The sequence below is a fragment of the Podarcis vaucheri genome, assembly GCF_965113315.1.
Source record: "Podarcis vaucheri genome assembly, chromosome: 4".
NCBI lineage: Eukaryota > Metazoa > Chordata > Lepidosauria > Squamata > Lacertidae > Podarcis > Podarcis vaucheri.
This window is the reverse complement of record NC_138762.1, coordinates 74,974,015-74,994,136: the sequence shown is the minus strand read 5'-3', so window position 1 is coordinate 74,994,136 and position 20,122 is coordinate 74,974,015. Positions and strand designations below refer to the sequence as shown.

The window sequence follows — 20,122 nt, the reverse complement described above, 5'->3', positions numbered from 1 at the left end:
AAACAACTGTTTGCAGGTTACTTTCCTTGAATGTTTGCTACCATGTGGTAATAGTCCAGCTGAACTCTCTGCAGGGAAGTGCTAGAGCACAGTCATAGACTTCCTTAAAGATCATTTTACCTCACCGGTAACATGGGTTTCTTGTCAGAGAAATAAATTTCTCTGAAATCATCAAAGCCAGTAGGTTGTATTTGAATGCTACCTCAAAAAAGACAGTCCTTTGCACCATTCTACACTATATGAACCTATCCACTACTGAGATTTGTATCTTCATCATTTATCCCTCACCTATTTTCAGCTTGCATGTTCTGTGTTACAACTCACCTCTGAAGGCCAATTTATCAGTGGCCCTTGAAACCCCACAACATATTTTATTTCTTTGGTAGGAGAAGGGACCCACTGATGCCATCACCTTTGCTGACATCCTCCCATTGCTGAAGCATCCTTTCAGCCACTCACACTCAATAAAGCGGCCTTTGTGGCAGATTTAAGAGGCAACGGGAGTGTGATGAAAGATACTAAATGCCAGTGGCCTAGAAGGAGCAGGAAGGGAGGTTGTGTGTATGAAAATCTTGAGGCTATTGTGCTGGACTGGAAGGAAATATTTCATAGGGAGGGCCCATAATTGGAAACAGTTGAGATTTGTTAATACTGCCACACAGGGATACTGTATCTACCTCAGAACATTAAGATTTCCTACGATAGCCTTTTCCTTGTCTTTTCCATGGCCCTAATTGGTTGTGTTGTGGAGTGGGAATCCAAGGGAACACAGTTCCAGAATGTATCTCCATCATGATGTAGTTTGCCTAAAAGTATCTATTACTGTCTTTCTGTTACCAGAACAGGCAACTCTTCCAATTTAGAGCATCAGAACGATGTTCATTCTGCAATGTAAGCTTTGCAGACGTTCACAATCACATGTTGTGATATATATTTTTAATGATTTGTCTAATTTTTAGCTATTTACTCCTAACATATATCTGTTGCACAGCATAGAGAAGGGAGCATAGAAGGTATCTTTGGTGTCGAAATTAAAAAGAAAAGGAACATTTTGAATCATGTTGTCTGGCAGTTCGGTTTTGCTCACTCATTTAGCATTTTCCTAACAGGTATTTGTTTATATCCCACCTTTCCTTAGCATACTTAAGGCAGCTAGCAAAACCCAGTGTGGGATGAAGCAGTGACACTAAATCAATTTTCTTTCCCGTTTCCCTTTTTCTTTTAAAAATGAGATTGGAATCTTATGATGGCAGATTATGACAACCTTGTGGAAAATTGAGGGATGATCTCTCCATCAGCTACCACTAAATGAGAATGTCTTTAGCCACTGCTTTTGCTACAGGGAATAAATGTTGCAGATGCATGGATGGCAAATGGAAAGCTTCATTTAAACGGAGAACATACACACCCAAGTCCCTAGCTATGAGAAAAGATCTAGGAGGTTTGCCATTTACTCTGGATTTCTTTGTACAAGTTATTTTCTTAGAGATTTCTTACAAGTGTTATTAAAAATTCCCACCAGGTTCTTAGATGTTCTGTCTTCCAGTCTGTTTCTGGGCCCAATTTTAAGAGCCAGTTTTCATCTATAAATATCTAAATTTAAGCCTTGGGTTACTTGAAATATCACTTTCTTGCATACACCAATGTGGTTTTTAATATCTTTGTCTGAGACCCTGCTCTGAGTGCCCTTGCCAAATGACATCAGGTGATGGAGGTCCTTAGCCTTATGGAAGATATGTATGGCCCCTTCTCTATTGGTTTTTAAGATTTCTTTTTAATTCCTCATAGCCAAACTACATTTGGATATTTTTCTGGAGTTCTCTTTCTGCAAATACAGTGGTACCTCAGGTTACAAACACCTCGGGTTACAAACACTTCGGGTTACAGACTCCGCTAACCCAGAAGTAATACTTCGGGTTAAGAACTTTACCTCAGGATGAGAGCATCTTGGAAGATCCTATGAATACAGTATCAGAAGTATTGAAAGAAATTGATAAGTTTGGACAATTGGCAGGATTTATGTTGAATAAGAAAAAACACCAAAGCAATTATTAAAAATACTGACCAGGAGTTAGTTAATAGACTACAGCAGCAAACTGAGATAGAAGTGGTTAAGAAAGTAAAATATTTAGGGGTTTGGTTAACCCCTAGGAGTATTGACTTGTTTCACAACAATTATGTTCCAACATGGAATAAGATTAAAAGGGACCTTGAGGTATGGGGAAGAATGAAACTTTCTTTTTGGGGAAGAATTACAACGATAAAAATGAATGTGCTACTGAAGATGTTATTTTTATTCCAAACAGTTCCAGTAATCAAGGGGGCAGCAATTTTTAAAAACTGGCAAAGAGAAATTTCAAGGTATATCTGGCAGGGTAAGAAGCCGAGGATAAAATTTAAGATTTTAACAGATGCAAAAGAAAGAGGAGGCTTCGCCCTGCCAGACCTGAAATTATATTATGAAGCATCTTGCCTCTGTTGGTTAAAGGAATGGATAAAATTACAAGATACGGATGTGTTAGACTTAGAAGGTTTTGATAATAGATTTGGGTGGCACGCGTATTTGTGGTATGATAAGAAACGGGTCCACAAAGGTTTTGAAAATCATATTATAAGAAGGCCCTTGATTGAAGTATGGGAAAGATACAAAAATCTGTTGGAACAAAAAACTCCTTATTGGTTATCACCGCTGGAAGCGATGAGCGTGAAGAAAGTCAATATGACAGGGGGTTGGGTAACATATGAGAAATTGATATGTAAAAGTGAAGGAAAATGGAAAATGAGACCATTTGAAGAAGTTAAGAATTATGTGAATGACTGGCTGCATTTTTTTCAAATTAATGAGATGTTTAGAAAAGATTTAAATGAAAGGGGCTTTGCTGATAAAGAATCCAAATTTCAGACTGACATATTAAATAATGACTGTAAGATCTTAGCAAAAATGTATAAGATATTGCTGGAATGGTATACGAAGGATGAGGAGGTAAAATCGGTGATGATTGATTGGGCCAAAGATATAGGAAATAATGTACAAATGGAGGAATGGGAAAGACTGTGGAAAGATGGTTTAAGATTCACTGCATGTACTGCTATAAAAGAAAATGTTATGAAGATGATGTATTGATGGTATATAACCCCCGTAAAGTTAGCAAAAATGTATAAGATAAGTAACAAATGTTGGAAATGTAAAGAAAAGGAAGGCACTTTCTTTCATATGTGGTGGGAGTGTAAGAAGGTAAAATGCTTCTGGGAAATGATTTATAATGAATTGAAGAAAATGTTGAAATACACATTTACTAAGAAACCAGAAGCGTTTTTACTTGGTATTACAGGGAATGAGATAAACAAGAAAGAGAAGTTATTTTTATATGCAGTGACTGCAGCAAGAATATTGATGGCCCAGAAATGGAAACAAGAGGAGATGCCTACGATAGAAGATTGGAGAGCCAAAATGATGGACTATGCGGAATTGGACAGAATGACAGGAAGGATTCGGAATCAACGCGATCAAAGATTTACAGAAGATTGGGAGAAGTTTATTCAATATTTGCAAAAACTAAGTGATAACCAGATTACGTTTGTAAGCTTTAAGGAAGCTCTGTGATGTGAAAATCTAATAATAAGTATAAATAATGAATTGAAGCTACCAGAATAATTAACAATAAGTAGGATTGTGTTAAAGGTTATAAAATGAAGGAAGTTCAGACAAATTGAGGGAAGTCAAAAGAATGGAATTAAGAGGTAATTAAGAAGTTTGAATGTACAACTTTGTTTTCTTTTTTTATATTTGTAAACCAATAAAAATATAACTTTTTTTTAAAAAGGGTGAGAGCAGAAATTGTGTGGCAGCGGGAGGCCCCATTAGCTAAAGTGGTACCTCAGGATAAGAACAGTTTCAGGTTAAGAACAGACGTCCGGGACGAATTAAGTGCGTAACCAGAGGTACCACGGTATTTGTTTGCAGCTGTTATTTCACTGGTAGACCTTTTGGAAACTGTTTGTATTATCTTCTGGGCATGATGTCTTGCCTTCGGGAAACATGCCCAGCACGTTGGAGAACAGGGGTGTGTGTTGTATTGCCTATCCTGCTCTCCCCCCCATATGTCCTGTTTCTCTCAGGTGCAGTGGGAGGTCACTGTCTTATTCTCACCAGTACTGAAGTAAGATTCAGCTGGCTGGTTAATGTACTTAGAATGCAGGGGAGGCAATTTTGTCTTTTCCATCATACAGCAAAATGTATCAAGCCCAACCTGGGATCTCAGTTATTACATCTTTGGGAATCACACTCTTGGGGTTTTCTTTAAATCTTCCTTGGAAGAGTTGAAAGAACCTATCCTTTTCCTGCTCTTCAACCACCTTAACGATAGGAGCATATTTAAAGTTAATAAGTGTGGGAAGAGATAACTAAACTGTATGCTCTCTTGTTTCCAGAACTGTTTTTGGAGGGGGACTGACTTTCTGTGTCTCTAGAGAGTCTCTTCAAAAGAACTCCGACACAGGAGTCCCTAATGATATAAATTCTGTGGCAGTTGCAACAGGCAGAGTTTACGACGACGGAATATTGATCAACAGATGTAGCTTAGCTCAGAGACTTGAATAGACATGGATTAGATGCAAGACCCCATATGTTCCCCATCTCCAATTTCATTAATCTTATTGTGTTTGGTGGCTATGAGATACTCCTTTATATCAGATTATGGGAAAGACCTGATTGATAACGCTATCTAGAGAAATATTTATTCTGTGTCAATGATAGTACTTTTGATTCTGAAAACTTTTGTGCCGCAGCGTGCCAGTTGCAGAAGTCCTTGAACTCAATGGTTCTTTTTATTATGTGATATGAGATCTTTGTCCTTTGTAAATGAATAAAGAGTAATGGAGAGAAACGTTGGACTTTTTCTTTTAGCTTTGCCGTCACTGATTAAAGAAGCTGAAGGGGCTTTCTAGAAATAAGCTCTGTTTGGACCCAGGCACCTTAATTAAATTGATTGCTCAATTACTTTTGGACTAAAAGAAAGAAAGAAAGAGCAACACTTGATTAAAATTCTGCTCTGAAGAAAAATGAACACCTGTTTTTTGTAAACACTGCAGCCAGAGGGATCTCAGTCAATGCTTGCAAGAGAAAGAAGCACTAGCAAGTCGTGTTTGGGGAAAAAGTGGCAGCCCAGGACAATCCAGCAAAAGAGGGGAAAGGACATGCTTTTACATGCAAACAAAAGATAATCTTAAAGCTGTCACCTTAAGGGGACATACTAAGTTTTATTTGAATACTAATCAGCTTGCAGAATCCAGCATACAGAACTGTTGATAGCTGGCTTGGGATCAAGGGTGCTTTTCTGCATCTGGCAACAACATGGGTCATTCTGACTCCACTGCAAGCACATGTCAAAGAACGGGAGTCACTGAGGGGCAAATGACTCCATTCATTTCAAAGGATGGCACTCACCCAGCACAGAGGGAAGAGTGATGCCATATTGTACTTCCTTGAAATGTGTGAATAGCATCAACTGAAGTGAATGGCAACGTGCTTTTCCGAATGTGGCAAATGGAGGGGATGAGGAAGAGATTTAGGATCTGGGCTTGGTTTCTGCTTTTGGCTCCTTGCACTTCTCTCTCTTATCTAGAATGCATCTTGCCCATTTCCTCTGGCAGGGACACATTATGCTCTGGGAGAGAGAGGTGCAAGATCAGTTCTGGATTTGATGGAGAAAAGTTTGGACAGAAAGCCTAAGGGAAATATGCACCCTATAGCTACAAAGGTATGGATTTTTGTCCCATCTGAAACAAGCCTGGAAGGGAGCTACATGTGAATACAAAATGGCCAACTCTTGTACTGTACTCAGAACAGAAAGCTACTAATTTTATAGTAATCTGCTGTCTTCCTATTTTACAAGTTAATCTTCTTTCCAGTGGCATAGCGTGGGGGGTGCAGGGGGGGCGGCCGCACCGGGCGCAACATCTGGGGGTTAGGGTGCGCAAATCCACGGGTTAGGGGCACAAATTACTTGCCTTGCCCCGGGTGCTGACAACCCACGCTACGCCACTGCTTCTTTCTCCTGAATTTAAGTTCTGTTCCTGAATCTACTCTTTTCCAGTCACTGCCAGATGTCATAGATATTCCAACCCTCTTTTCATTTTTAAGATCTATGAAAAGAAGGGGTGGGTGAGTGAGAGAAGATAGATTTTTGTGGCCCCTCACTGACTTACATCACTAGATGCCTTATCGCTTGATGATTTGCCGCTGCTTGTGTGAATTGTTTCAACTGAACAATATTGATTTAAGGTTATGTAAAGTGATGATACAGAGCCTAGGGCTTGCCGATCAGAAGGTCGGCAGTTCGAATCCCTGCAACAGGGTGAGCTCCTGTTGCTCGGTCCCTGCTCCTGCCAACCTAGCAGTTCAAAAGCACGTCAAAGTGCAAGTAGATAAATAGGCGGGAAGGTAAACAGTGTTTCTGTGCACTGCTCTGGTTCGCCAGAGGCAGCTTAGTCATGCTGGCCACATGACCCGGAAGCTGTCTGCAGACAAATGCCAGCTCCCTCAGCCAATAAAGCGAGATGAGCGCCGCAACCCCAAAGTCGTCCACGACTGGACTTAATGGTCAGGGGTCCCTTTACCTTTAAAGTGATGATACAGCAGTTTCCCATATAGTGCTTGACCCATGATGGTTCTTTCACACGTGCAAGTCATCATATTATTTTCATTCATAACATTTCTGTACACCCTTATATAAAGTACTCAGTGTAGGTATAAATATATAAAAATTGAACAATAAGATCTGTTTCATCCATACCTGGGCTGGTGATAGGCTACACAGCACAGGGTGCAGAAATGGAACAGGCAACCCTCTCTTCTACCATGCAGGTATTGCATGCAGAACGAGGACTCTTGTGTGTGGTGGAACATGTGGTCAATAAAAAATCATCTGAGTGATAAAGGGAAGGCATGCGTTCACTCTTTCATCATGTAAAACAATAGCGAGTCTTGGGCCACCTCACCAACACAGTTATTGCCACATAAGCTTTATGCTAGTCTTTAAGGAACCACAATATTCTTCGTTGTTTTCCCTGTGACTGGCCATCACAGCTGTTTTTTTCTAGAAAGGCACTGGCCTTTCTGAACACTGGGTTTTCATGAGCACAGAGTTTTCATGAGCAGGAGATAGTGCCCTAACCTTGACTTCTCCCTTTCCCACTATACCATAACGGTCCATCAAATTCTCTGCATTCCATCTTATTTTATGTATAGGTTAAACAGAATTCATATATGTTTATATGAGGGTGGGGATCCAGAATAGTAACACCAATCATTCACATTATATTACTGAATGCCTCTGTGTTTGTAGAACTCTTTGGGCCACAAGAGAAGAATGAAAGGTGGATTAAAATCATGGGAATAAATACAACAAGGTTATTGTTTGAGTTGCAATTCTTCCTGCTTCTTCTACATTCTTGTTCTTTTTTCTTTTTTCGAGGGGGTTGTGTAAAGTTCTGCAAATGATTGTATTAATCCAATTATCATATGCTTCTGCCATGGGTTTCAGTGGCAGAGTTCCAGTAATTACTCTTCATTAGTATTCATTAGTACCAGGTCTTGCCTGATCTCAAGTTCATGTTGAATAAACTCGGCTGTAATATTTTTGATATGGGCTAGATGTAGAGGTCACCGTGGAGGCATTAATTAGGCCTGGTCGTCAGAAGATATTTTTGTGGCTCTTCAAATGAGTTTTGCTTCAGATGCGCCATGGCTTTCCACTTGTGAAGTGTGAGCAGATATGCAAAGCAGAGTTAGCAGCAAAGCCGACACTTCAGCGTCCTAAGAATCTAAGAGCGTAGGCCACAAGAAAGCCCAAGCACACACACTGTCTGCAACGATCTTCCAAAAATGCACAGTGTTTCGGGACCATTTCTTTACAACTCTGACTTAAGCATGTATCTTCTGAACCCACGTTAAAGTGGAAAGCGTGGGTGCTGGAAAATGACGCCGGGTGATTTTATTGGAACAGATTTCTCCCCCAATTAGATGTTGTAAGGGATTGTAAGATCTTGAAGACATCTCTAACCAAATGCTATACTCTGGAGGATGGGGAGAAAGAAATGGTAAAAACCAGCAATCTTGTATATTTTCTTTTTAAAAAAATTCTTTTAGACCACTTCTTCTTTGGCAATGCTGAGATACGTCTCAGAGAGGAAGAGAATAACTTTCTTGTGCAAGAGGAGTAGACATCTTCTTCGTTCAGAGGCTGTATACTACTGAAAGCTAGCTTCTGGGGAGTAACTGCAGGAGAGGCTTATTGATTTCACGTCCTGTTTGTGGGCTTCCTGTAGGCACAGAATCACAGAATTATAGATTTGGAAGGGACCGAGAGGGTCATCCAGTCCAACCCACTGCAATGAAGGAATCCTTAACCCAATGTGGGTTAAAGAACCTCAGGCTCTACCAACTGAGCTGGCTGGCTGCCCTGATCCAGAAGGGCTTTTTTATGTTCTTCTGTTTTGAGTAAAAATGAAAACTGCACAATAACAGTTTTTTTAAAACGAGGATGACATTGTTAAGCTCAAGTTAGCCTACACTTTACTCTCTATGCATGTATTTATGTATTTCTAGGTCAATGTCTTTTGATGTATTTAAAAAAGAAAAGAAATGTAACCTTATTTGTCTTTTCCATTTCATTAATGTTTCTTTGATTTTATAAAATATTATGAACTTGAAAAAGCAACAGCTATTCAAATTATCTCAGTAGGTCCCAGACAAGTTTGCAAGATGTGGAGGCTTTGCACAAGTTTTATTAATGGCTAGTTGCAAATATCTGTATCTTTCAGAAGTTTCGTTTTTTAAAGAAAATAATGTAAATAACAGGTAAGCAAGAAAATCTTCAATGAACATTGTAGTCACAGCTCAGAGGCAGATGAAGGGCAAAGTTGGGAAATAATGGGAAAAGAGGAGCAGGAGGCAGAGCCGGAGCAGCTGGCTTACACTTATCACGAGAAAGCATTCCAGACCCTCCTTCTCCCAGAACCTGGCAAACATTGAAAGTAGGAGAGCAAAGGGCTCAGAGACGAATGGCCTTAAGCGGCCACTGTAAGGTGGGTGGTGCTGTTGATGATTGAGGAAGTGGAAAGAAGGGGGTGGTGGTGGTGATTTACTCGGAGCAACACCATTACTTCAAGAGGCTGCATTTCTAAGCCTCTCTCTGTGAATATTGAATAAAATACATTGGTAAGAACTTTCATTGTCTTATCTATTCCTGGCAGCCTACCGTGGAGGGATTGGATTCCCTGATGCCTGACACCTGCACAAGGACTTCCGGTTATGTGACAGGGCTGTCTCCCATGCATCCTGCTCATTGGCGGGGCAGGGAGTGTGAAGAATCCCAGAACAGCATGCGGGAAGGGGAGAGTGGGGAAACTCTTTATTCTGGAAAGCTGCAATGATGGAACATTTGCCATAAACTGTGGCATTGAATTCTATTCCAGTTCATTATTTGCTGTTTTGAATTCCTTTTGGAATTCCTTGTGCAAAATATTTAAGAATCAGCCACCCTTTCCCCCATGAGTAGGGATAGGTAGTGTATAGGGCTAGGTAGGTTTTACTTTATTAAATTTCTCCGAGTTGCATCCAATGCTTTTCCAACTTGGAGTGCACCCACTCAAATGAAATAGCACAACTACACTTCTCTGCATTCAGTGGGTCTGTTCTGAGTAATACTGGATGAAATCCTTAGTCACCAGCCACAAGCAAAACCAACCACAAGCTACAAAAATTTAAAACATCCCCCCAAAAATGGAGACATAATCATACTGTCAACAGGTTAACATATCAGATTATGGCAACCTATAAAACTGCTAAAAAGCACCACTGACACAATTATAAATCATCCAGTTCTGAGGTGGGGAATTAACAGCCAGTCCCTCAAATATGCTCAGATGCCTGGCAGTAGAGGAAAGTCTTAACTCCACGCCAAAACTATGGTAAAGTTGGGGTCAGGCAGGCCTTGCCTGAGGGGAGAACTTTGCAGATTGTAAGGGCTGCAGCTCAGTGGTAGACTTGCCACTTTGCATGCAGGAAGTTCCCATATGTTACATCACACCACCCTCTTTTCTTGCGCAGCACCCAGAGTTGTGGCACTCCCCCCTTTGTCGCTGGAGTAGGCTACAGGAGTTTCCTCTTCGTTGCTCCAGACCACAGCCTTACCCCTCTGTCCTCACTGCCCCTACCATTTGGCAGCTCCTGAAGTGTGCTCTGTGGGAAGGCACTTTCCAAGAGTGTGTGGTGGTGACCAGTGCCACATTCCTAGAAGAAGAGGGCCAGAACTCACCATGAACACCTCCCTTGTTCTCTTATAATGGCAAGGTGCCCACCTGAGAGGTGCCAGAACTGAGTTTTGGTGAGTTATGGCTGGGGGGGGGAGCCCTGGTGGTGATCTTAAGAGAGAGAAAGAGAGTGAGATGGATCTGGCACTAAACACTGCTGATATGTAGCCCCCAAAACATCCCACTGGGGAATAGAGCCCTCATTGGGGGCAAAGCTCCACACACTGGAAATGAAGATGGACAAAAATTACATTCCTTAAACAAATCTGTCAATAGAATCTGTGTTGCCAGATTGATTTTGTACACTTGGAGTTTTCTTGGCCATGAAGATAATAAAGTCTCATATTTAATGAAACTACCTTGGAAAGAAGGCATTGTAATACGCCTCAAATTTTCTGCAATAACCCTCCTGTTGGCTAAGAGTATATAGAATGCTAAGTTTTTATTTGTGTTAACGTGGGAAGCAGGAATTGTGATGGGGCCATAATGGGGTTGGATTAGTTGATTTTGATGGGACTATAAAAGGGTCGAATTTGAATGCTAGGCTTACTGGCGTTTGATTTGAGTTCAGGAGTATGCTTGGGAGCAGAGGGCAGCAAAAGCTGCTGTTAAGTCATTTCTGTCTACAGCATGCCCTGGTAAAATGGGAACTTGCCGATACAGCAGGCATCTGTGTCTTTTGTTTTTGGTATTCTCCCACATAGAACTGTAGCAGAGTGGAGAATGAGCCTTGATGGGCTCCATATTTTACAACGCGCAACGCAACCCAACATCTGGGAAGCACTTAATGGAGAATTAATCTTGTTTTTAATGTGTGGGGAGCAGGGATAGCCCTAGGCATTTTGTTCTTGATTATTTGTGGTTAGTTTTATTTTTCCATCCTGTTGTCATGGTTTGCTGCCAAAAAAAAAAAAAAAAAAAGGCAAGAAGGAAACCTTGGCAAGCTGTTGGGAAGTGGACTAACCTGTAAGGTGTGATGGTGTGCTTGTAACATGGAGATTATTTGGTCTGCCATCCTAAGTTTTCTTCTTGATGAACTCAATGGAAATTACCTCCTGGCAAACAAATAAACCTAGGATTAGGTTGTTTGTGTCCAGCTGGGATACTGAGTACACTGGAGGTTATCATTATCATCATCATCATCATTATTACAACTTATTACCCACTGTTCAGCCCAAGGTCCCTAGGAGGGTTATAGCAAATGAAACACACTATTATAGGGTACCTTCTCCAGAAATCTATCCCCAGTTTTCTGGGAATAGGAACACAACAGGCTATTCACTAATTAACTAAGGGCTGCTTTCACATGCCTGCTCATAACTTGCTATCTCATCATTTGATGGGCTCACAGATGAAGCAAACCACTTTCGCTGAACAGTATTGAATGCAATCCAGCACGAGTTTGTTGCAATTTCAGGTCCATGGAAATCTTTGGAATTTAATCACCCATTTCTGTAGGCAGATGAAGCCTTACATGTGTGTCCTATCACAGGACTAATAACATGATTTTTTTTTAAAAAAACAACCTTCCCCTCAGAAAATGGGCAGAGGATCCAATGCATGAGATTTTTAGTACAGCTTTTTTTCTTTTTAAGGCAGTAACATGGCTCAATGCTAAGTCAAGAGAATATGAACGGGAAGCATTGCAGAGAGCTTTGCTCTAAGCTATTTGGTTATAAAAAGCATTTCACATTGCAAGTACAACATTAGGAAAAGAAATCAGTCACTTCTGATGAAGTACCACCCTTTACTTGCGATACAAAATGAAAGTTTCCTTTATTTGTGGCTAAGGGAAAACTTAAGCGCAAGGAGAACTTATGTTCTGTCTTGCCTTGCCTGGCGTCTTGTTTTAGGCGCCCGCTTTGTTTCTAGTGCAGGGAAAGAAGGATGTGTCTTTAATAAACAAGCCTGGGAACTAATACAAATCCATGTTGACAAATGCTTGTCAGGAAGAAAACCAAAGACGCAAAATCAATACACAGCCTTGCATTAAATCTCAATGCTTAGAGATAGATATCTTTGCACGTTCCTTTCTCTCTCTCCCCTCCTTTTTTGTTTACTAAATAGCTGTCCCTGATTAATTTAGGATAAACAAAAATGTGTAGACTACAAAAGTACCCCCCCACCCACGCAGATGATAATAATAAAAAGTTTACCGTGAACCTTTTTCAAACAGTCTTGTATTTTATTTTAAGGGGGAACAGGAAAAGAAGGATACGGCCCACCCCCCCCAGCCTTCTTTCTTCTGACACCATTTTACTTTAGAAAATCTCAAAGTACAAGTGAATACATGACACTCGTGATGTCTCCAGTGTACACATTTTACGTTTGATTTATGACATTACTATATAGGTGCACTTGACAGCTTTCAGATTGAAGCAGAGACAAGAGAGCTTTAAAGTGAGATGGGTTATCTGGGTAAATCTATCAAGGGTTTCATCCTGGGAGAACAAGGAGAGAGGCTTTGTAGAGCCCTGCTGTGTAGCAAGCCTCATGCTGAGCACATCCCAAGCTCCCTGACAGTTGCGCACAGCCTTCACTGTAATAACGAATAAAAGGGAGCTCCCTGTAGATTACAGATCTTCCGTGTTTTGACATTGACCTTAATACATAATTTAACCACAAAGCCTGAGAAGTGTGGAACAAGATAAGAAAAGACCACAGAACTGGCAAATAAAGTGATGTTCAATCAGAAATCATATTTGTTCCTGATAGTGGAGATGTGGGCATTAAAAAGGGAGACAGAGAAAGATTGAGGGGAAAGAAGGAGAGAGAGGGAGAGAGGGAGAGATTGAGGAAAAATGATCTGGGTTATTTGAAGAGTTATGGATCTGTTTTAAAGGACATATGGCTGTCAAGTACAAATTTGCCTGGGAAAACATGGTAAAACACACACAAAGGAGTCAATAGTTATTACATTTTTCAAAATTGGAGGTTATTTCTTTTCTTGAGCAGTCTAAGCATGCCTTTAAGACTGGTCACTGTGTTCACACACACACACCTTGACTTTGGGGGTTGCAACAGGAATGATACAATGCCATGCATGGATGATGCCTAGTTTGGGAACTCGAGGATACTTATGCCTTAAGAAGAAGAGGTGGATTTCCTCACCCATTTTATGGATAGAAACTACCTTTCGTGCAACAGAGAAACAGGATGGTGGCATGGTAATAGTATATTTAGCATATAGAAACAAACAATGCAATCCCATACAGTATATGTCTACTCAGAAGTCGATCTTAGGGTTACTCAGTATATAGGACTGTTCATAATTAAACCCTAGAGTAAACGTTTCTTATATTATTCCTCATTACAAGGATTTTGAGTAAATTTTAACCAGATTTACACATGTTTAAGCACAGTGATTTTCAGTGGGAGCAGTTAATGTGCTTAAATCTCACTCAGTCATTTCAATCTCTGCCACTGAAATGGTAAAAGAGAATTTCCGTATGCAACATTAGTGGTTTATTAAAAGGTTGCCAGAATAACAAATTATTAGCTAGTGTGTGCCTGGGCACAGAAAGCAGAGTCAAGAAACAACCAGCATTCATAGTTTGGCAGAGAAAAGTCAACATGGTTTTGTAAAGGGAAACCATGCACAGAATTTTGAAAGTTAAATGTCCCCAGGTATGATATCCTGATTTATTATCTTAGCATTAGCCTGGAATCAAATTTTTCAAGAAGGTTTAGAGTAGGTAACAATACATTACATTACATTTCATTTATGCAAAAATCCTCCAGGATATTATTCAGCACAAGATCCACAGAGATTAATGGGAGCTCCATTCATGTGCATGGGAACTACCTTCTAGACCATACAAGCAAGGGCCATCCCAAGTTCACCTACGGCTCTTCCTTCCTCTGACTGTTTTATCAAGTTCAGTCTATTACATTTCAAATGATGTCTGTAGCTCATGGTACATTGAAAAGCTCTTGCACAATGAAAAAATAAAACCTAAACATTCTAATAATTGTTAGCATTTAAAAACCAAACCGTGTGATTTGTGGTAAGATCTGCTTTTTTATACATTCATCGATAATAAAGTATTTATGCTTGCAACAGCTATGGTTGGGATGCTACATGCCAGCTTCTTCATCAAGAGATTCCTCAGTAAGGAGATTAGTGGTTTTATTTATTTATTGCATTTATAACATTTCTGCAAGGAGGGCATGGCTGTGCACACGCTACCTTATTTATCTACACAACAAGCTTGTGAGCTGGGCTATGTAAGAGATGCCCACGGTCATAGCTGAGTGAGGATCTAAATTAGGGTCCCGCTAGCCCTCGTCCAACACTCTAAGCAGGACACCCTACTATCTCTGTCAGACAATCTTCCCTAAACTATGCCAGACAATGAACATATATTATTATTTTTTTACTTAAAGCATCCATAGGGGATTTGGCATGGTTTTCTAAACTCTTTCTGCCATACTGCTTCCCTGACCTAAATATCCCCGTCCTGAATCTATTAGCTCCAACAAAGCAGGTGGTGGTGGAGGAAATAAATGCATGTCCATTTCTGCTGAAAGCGCTAACAACGGGTCAGGGATGGAGTGCAATGGGGTGGCTTAGATCAGGAGAACGGTGTCAAGGAAAGGATTAAAGTCCTGCTCCCCAGTGCCACTTCTCTGGTTAGATTTGGACCCCTGCTACAGCTGTGTTGAAGTTGAAGTAAAAATAAAAATATGATCATGGATCACCCATAACATATGTAGTGTGAGCCCAAGAGACAATTTGTGCACCAGCATCAATCTTCCTTGCAGCTTGAGCATGGGTGTACTCTAAGGAACTTTTTGTTCATGGACACTGAGGTCCAGTACTGAGGGCCTTCTGGCGGTTCCCTCACTGCGAGAAGCGAAGTTACAGGGAACCAGGCAGAGGGCCTTCTCGGTAGTGGCACCCGCCCTGTGGAACGCCCTCCCACCAGATGTCAAAGGAAAAAACAACTACCAGACTTTTAGAAGACATCTGAAGGCAGCCCTGTTTAGGGAAGCTTTTAATATCTGAAGCACTATTGTATTTTAATATTTTGTTGGAAGCTGCCCAGAGTGGCTAGGGAAACCCAGCCAGATGGGCAGGGTATAAATAAATAAATTATTATTATTATTATTATTATTATTATTATTATTATTATTTCAGTGGAATAATAGGAAGGTCCAACAAACCAGGCCGGTATGTAATGGAAGCTGAGTGTACCTCAATCTTTTGCAGTGGTTTCCTGACAGATATGTAGGGCTTCTATGACAGGCATTGGGGGGGGGGGAGAGTTCTACTCTGATAGATTTGGAAACCACTGTATTAGAACACGGAAAGATCTGGAGCCCAAACCTATGTCATCACCAGAGAAACAACTATTCCCACCCACCCCATCAAAAGAAAACAACAAGATTTCACAAGTCATTCAGATAGAAGGGTGGGAGATCTGCTAAATTTCTGTGCATTATATATGTGGCCAATATAACAACCGTAATGGTAGAGAACATGTACGTGCGGAACAATAAAAAGATGCTAAGCAGGCCTTTCCATGTGGCGGGTACACAGTTCTTGATTTTCTCTTTGGTTGTAACTTCAAAGCTGAAACCAGCCATAAATCATTGGCAGGGTGGGAAATGCAATAAAAGACTTGGAAAGACACCATCAGGGGTACATCAAATGTGGACTTTTAAGAAGCACAAAAAGATGCCATGGCTCTGAACTTCGAGCCAGCACATCACCTAGTGATGATGTCAAATGCAGGGCCAAAAGGAATACGCTCAGTCTTAGAATGCACACACAATCTGATGATTTGAGCATGTGAATATCATCAAACACTGATATGTCACCAAGAAACACAGAATCAATCAGAAGGCATCAAAGAGCTATGCTAACACGGCATGCAGGGAGAAATTCTGCAAACTGCCAAAGAGCAAGTCAACAATCGTTACCTGCACATTTCTAAAAGACTTCATATTTGTAGGAGTAGCTGCATATTGTATATAATGTGAAGTATAATGCTGTTGAGAATAATGGTGGAGTGGTACATTTTGAAGTGCAAGAGCTCCTCGTGAAGTCTCCATAGTCACACTGTCAAGATTTAATAGACATGCTTCCAATACAAATCCAAAAAAATGCAGGCAGTTGTGTTAATCCATTATTACACACACACACACGCCAGCAGTATATAACAGAATAACCAATATATTAGGATTAACGTGACTGCAAAGTTATGAACAACTTTCTGGGAATAAGCTGAATTGAACTCAGTGGTACTCAGTTCTGACTGCATAGCTTCAAGTTGTAAAACACAGTGGATGTTAGCAAAAGATAAATGCAACCTTTATCTTGTAGATGGCTAACACTTTGCTTAGGGGTTCAAATTAAAAGGTAAAGGTACCCCTGCCCGTACGGGCCAGTTGTGTCCAACTCTAGGGTTGTGCGCCCATCTCACTTAAGAGGCCGGGGGCCAGCGCTGTCCGGAGACACTTCCGGGTCACGTGGCCAGCATGACGAAGCTGCTCTGGCGAGCCAGCACCAGCGCAGCACATGGAAACGCCGTTTACCTTCCCACTGGAGCGGTACCTATTTATCTACTTGCACTTTGATGTGCTTTCGAACTGGTAGGTGGGCAGGAGCTGGGACCGAACGACGGGAGCTCACCCGCCGCGGGGATTCGAACCGCCGACCATGCGATCGGCAAGTCCTAGGCACTGAGGTTTTACCCACAGCGCCACCCGCGTCCCGGGGTTCAAATTGCCCCCCTCCAATTTTTGATGGCCCTTCAATATTCAATTGATTGTGGTGATGGCAGCAAAATGTTGTGCTACGTTAAATACGGAGGTTTAAACCTCTCTGCTCAGCCTGGCGTTCTCATGGGAATGCATCAGAATGCAACAAGTCCCTCCTCAACTGATTTGCACGGCTCAGCAAAAGGTGGGCCTGCGTGCGAGAGAGTGGTGTGTATACACCCACTGCCGGCATGTGGTCCCCTAGAAACTTTTGTTATGGCAAAAAAGCAAAAAAGCATTATTTAAAATAAACTGCTGGTGTGAAGGAGAAACCTCGTAAAATAAAAGAATGTATCTAGCCTCTGTATGATTGTTTCCCTAATTTTCTTGTTTCCTTTTGTGCTAAATTGTTACAAGCAAACTTGAAAGGCTCATGTCATCTCACCCATTCGCCAGAGCAAGGGCAGTCTTTTCAATTACCCTGGTGCTCTGACAGATGATGTCGTAACTCCTGCTATGAAAAAAAGTCCTGGAGCTGGGATTCCCTGGATTGCTCCTCTGCAGCATCACTGGCTGAGAAGAAAAATGTCAGGAGCTGTATTTTGTCATGTGTTAAAGTCTCCAAGCCAAGCACAATCTGGCCACTGGCATTGAGGAAATATTGGACACAGCATACCGTATTTTTCACTCCATAAGACACACTTTTTTCCTCTTAAAAACTAAGCGGAAATGCCTGTGCGTCTTATAGAGCGAATGTTTGGCCCCTGGAGCTAAATTGCCGGAGTGCGACATGCTCCCGAGCTGCTCTCTGGAGCTGGTGGGGGAAACCCCGGGTGCCGGCAGAGCAGCCAGGGCTTCCCCCGCCAGCCCCAGGAGCACCGGGTAGGCTGCGCGCAGATGCATGCTCCTGAGCCGTTCTTTGGGGTTGGCAGGGGAAACCCCGGGTGCCGACAGACAGCCGGGGTTTCCCCCTCCAGCCCCGACAAGCTCTGGTGTATATATATGGAAAGAAATGAAACAGAAGCCATAATACTGAAATTGGCTCAGGAAGGGAGAAAAGTGGATGATTGAGGTAGCAGTGAACCCGTGGCCAGGTTTAGGCCTGCCAAGCCATTTTAAGCTGCTCATCAGCTGCCATACTGTGATGGGTAGGAAAATATCTGCCTCGGCTCTGCTGAAGGACAGAGATAAAGATTGTCCTCCCCATCAAGGCACTGGGAGAATAGGTTTAAATCTCTCTGCCCAGCCTAGCATGATGATGGGACAACTTGAATGTCCATTACAGTGCTGCACTGGGTGGAGAGGAAGCTGTGATGGAGCAGAATGTGGTGTGTGCATGGATGCATGTGTGTCAGCACAGAGAGTGTGACTATTTTGGCCACGACTGCTGGCATGTGGCCCTGAACGAGTTGGCCAAACCCAACTGCAGCTCTCAGCCCAACTATCATGGAGGGGAGATAAGGCAGGAGAGGAAGGAAGGTTCACTATAAGTACATGCTACTTGTAATAGTGAAGCTTCCCTACCTTTCACAGGATGGTTGTGCAAAAGGGGGTCTTCCATCCTCACATCTAATTTCACCCTTTGGACCATCAGTTAGATCACCCTCTTTAAAACCTATGATCAATGGAAACCCACTCAATACAATCAGTGCTGACAGTGGCTGGCAAGGCTTTACACACTTTGCAAACTAGACCCCCTCCATTAACTCAACCTTTGATGTTTCATCAAACTCAAAATACACTATCCAGAAGGAAGCTTTGCCATGTTTCCACCCTGTGCTTTACCAGTTATATATAGTTGGGAGTAAAATGCATCGCATGATATTGTTGGGTTAGTATTTCCACTTGCTTTGCTGTCGGTTCCTTCTGGGGCCAGGGGAGTCCTAACGCACATAGGAACAAAGCTGCCTTATACCAGCACAAACTTTTTGTCCATCTATTGGGAGTGGGGAGTGGGTGGGCAGGTGACACCTCCCATGCACTGAAAGCACATGTGAGGGAGTGGCAGAGCTGTGCAAACTCATCCTCCCCACTGCCCCAGCATCTGCATGTTGAGCTAGCATATGAAACAGCTCTATGTGTACAGTGGTACCTCAGTTTATGAACTTAATCCATTCCAGGAGTCCGTTCTTAAACTGAAACTGTTCTTAAACTGAGGTGCGCTTTCTTAGACCGTTGTAAAGTTCTCAAACCAGGACACTATTTCCGGTTTTGCGGAGTTCGTAAACCGAATCGTTCTTAAACAGGACTGTTCTTAAACCAAGGAACCACTGTATTTGTGTTCTCTTCAAGGAACAGAGGAATCAGACTCAGAATCCCCCTTCATGTAAAGGTGGTCTACATGGGTACATCAGCACACACACAGAGTCCCTTCACAAGCCAGTTGAATGCTTGGGTGGCAATGTGGCGTAGTGGATGGGGTGAGTCAACAAGGCCCCACAATCCCCCTTGTGCATTTTTTCAACGTGTGTAGGTGGTCATCCTTTTTGATTGGCAAGGACTCTCCAGGCGCTTAGTCTTTCCCATCACCCATCCAATCCTTTTAACAGGACTTGCCAGGCACTGAACTCTGAGCCTTCTGTGTTCAGAGCAGTTGATTCACCAACAAACTGTGGCACCCCTCCTCACATTATTTTCATCGAGACTTTACTGAGGAGCTGTGTGTTGGCAATGCCCATGTGGTTTGGGACCCTGCCCTTTCAGGGTATGCAACTTTTTATTGCAGATAAATTGATTTAGGACAGGATAGATAAATTGAATTATGAATTATTCATATTAGTTATGAATGCATGTAACACCCTAGCCATCAATATGAATTATGTTGCATGATAATTCAGCCATTTTGGGGTGTGGATGTGCAGTGACACACAAGCTTGCGAAGGCCCCAGGCCATTTCTATTGCACTTTTATTGACACCAGCCACAGTTTGTTTGACCACTCAGTTGTGCTTTCAGGAAAAATATGGACACAGTCCAGTCATAATTTTCTAAAATGATTTTGTGTATTTATAATATTATTATTTAGAAATATTGCTTCTGAACCCAGAAATGGTATAGCTAGACACCATGGCTGCAAAAAGCCAACTGGTGTCCAACTTTATGCC

General features: G+C 41.8%; 2 long non-coding RNA genes across 2 annotated transcripts; both read left to right on the top strand.

Moving 5' to 3' along the window:
- The first annotated feature begins 737 nt into the window (after positions 1–737).
- On the top strand, positions 738–5,864 carry LOC309530946. The gene is made up of 2 exons (XR_014218983.1): positions 738–891; positions 5,653–5,864. It is a non-coding gene; the product is annotated as an uncharacterized lncRNA (long non-coding RNA).
- LOC309530943 lies at positions 899–1,522 on the top strand. The gene is made up of 2 exons (XR_014218979.1): positions 899–1,109; positions 1,233–1,522. It is a non-coding gene; the product is annotated as an uncharacterized lncRNA (long non-coding RNA).
- Positions 5,865–20,122: the final 14,258 nt, after the last annotated feature.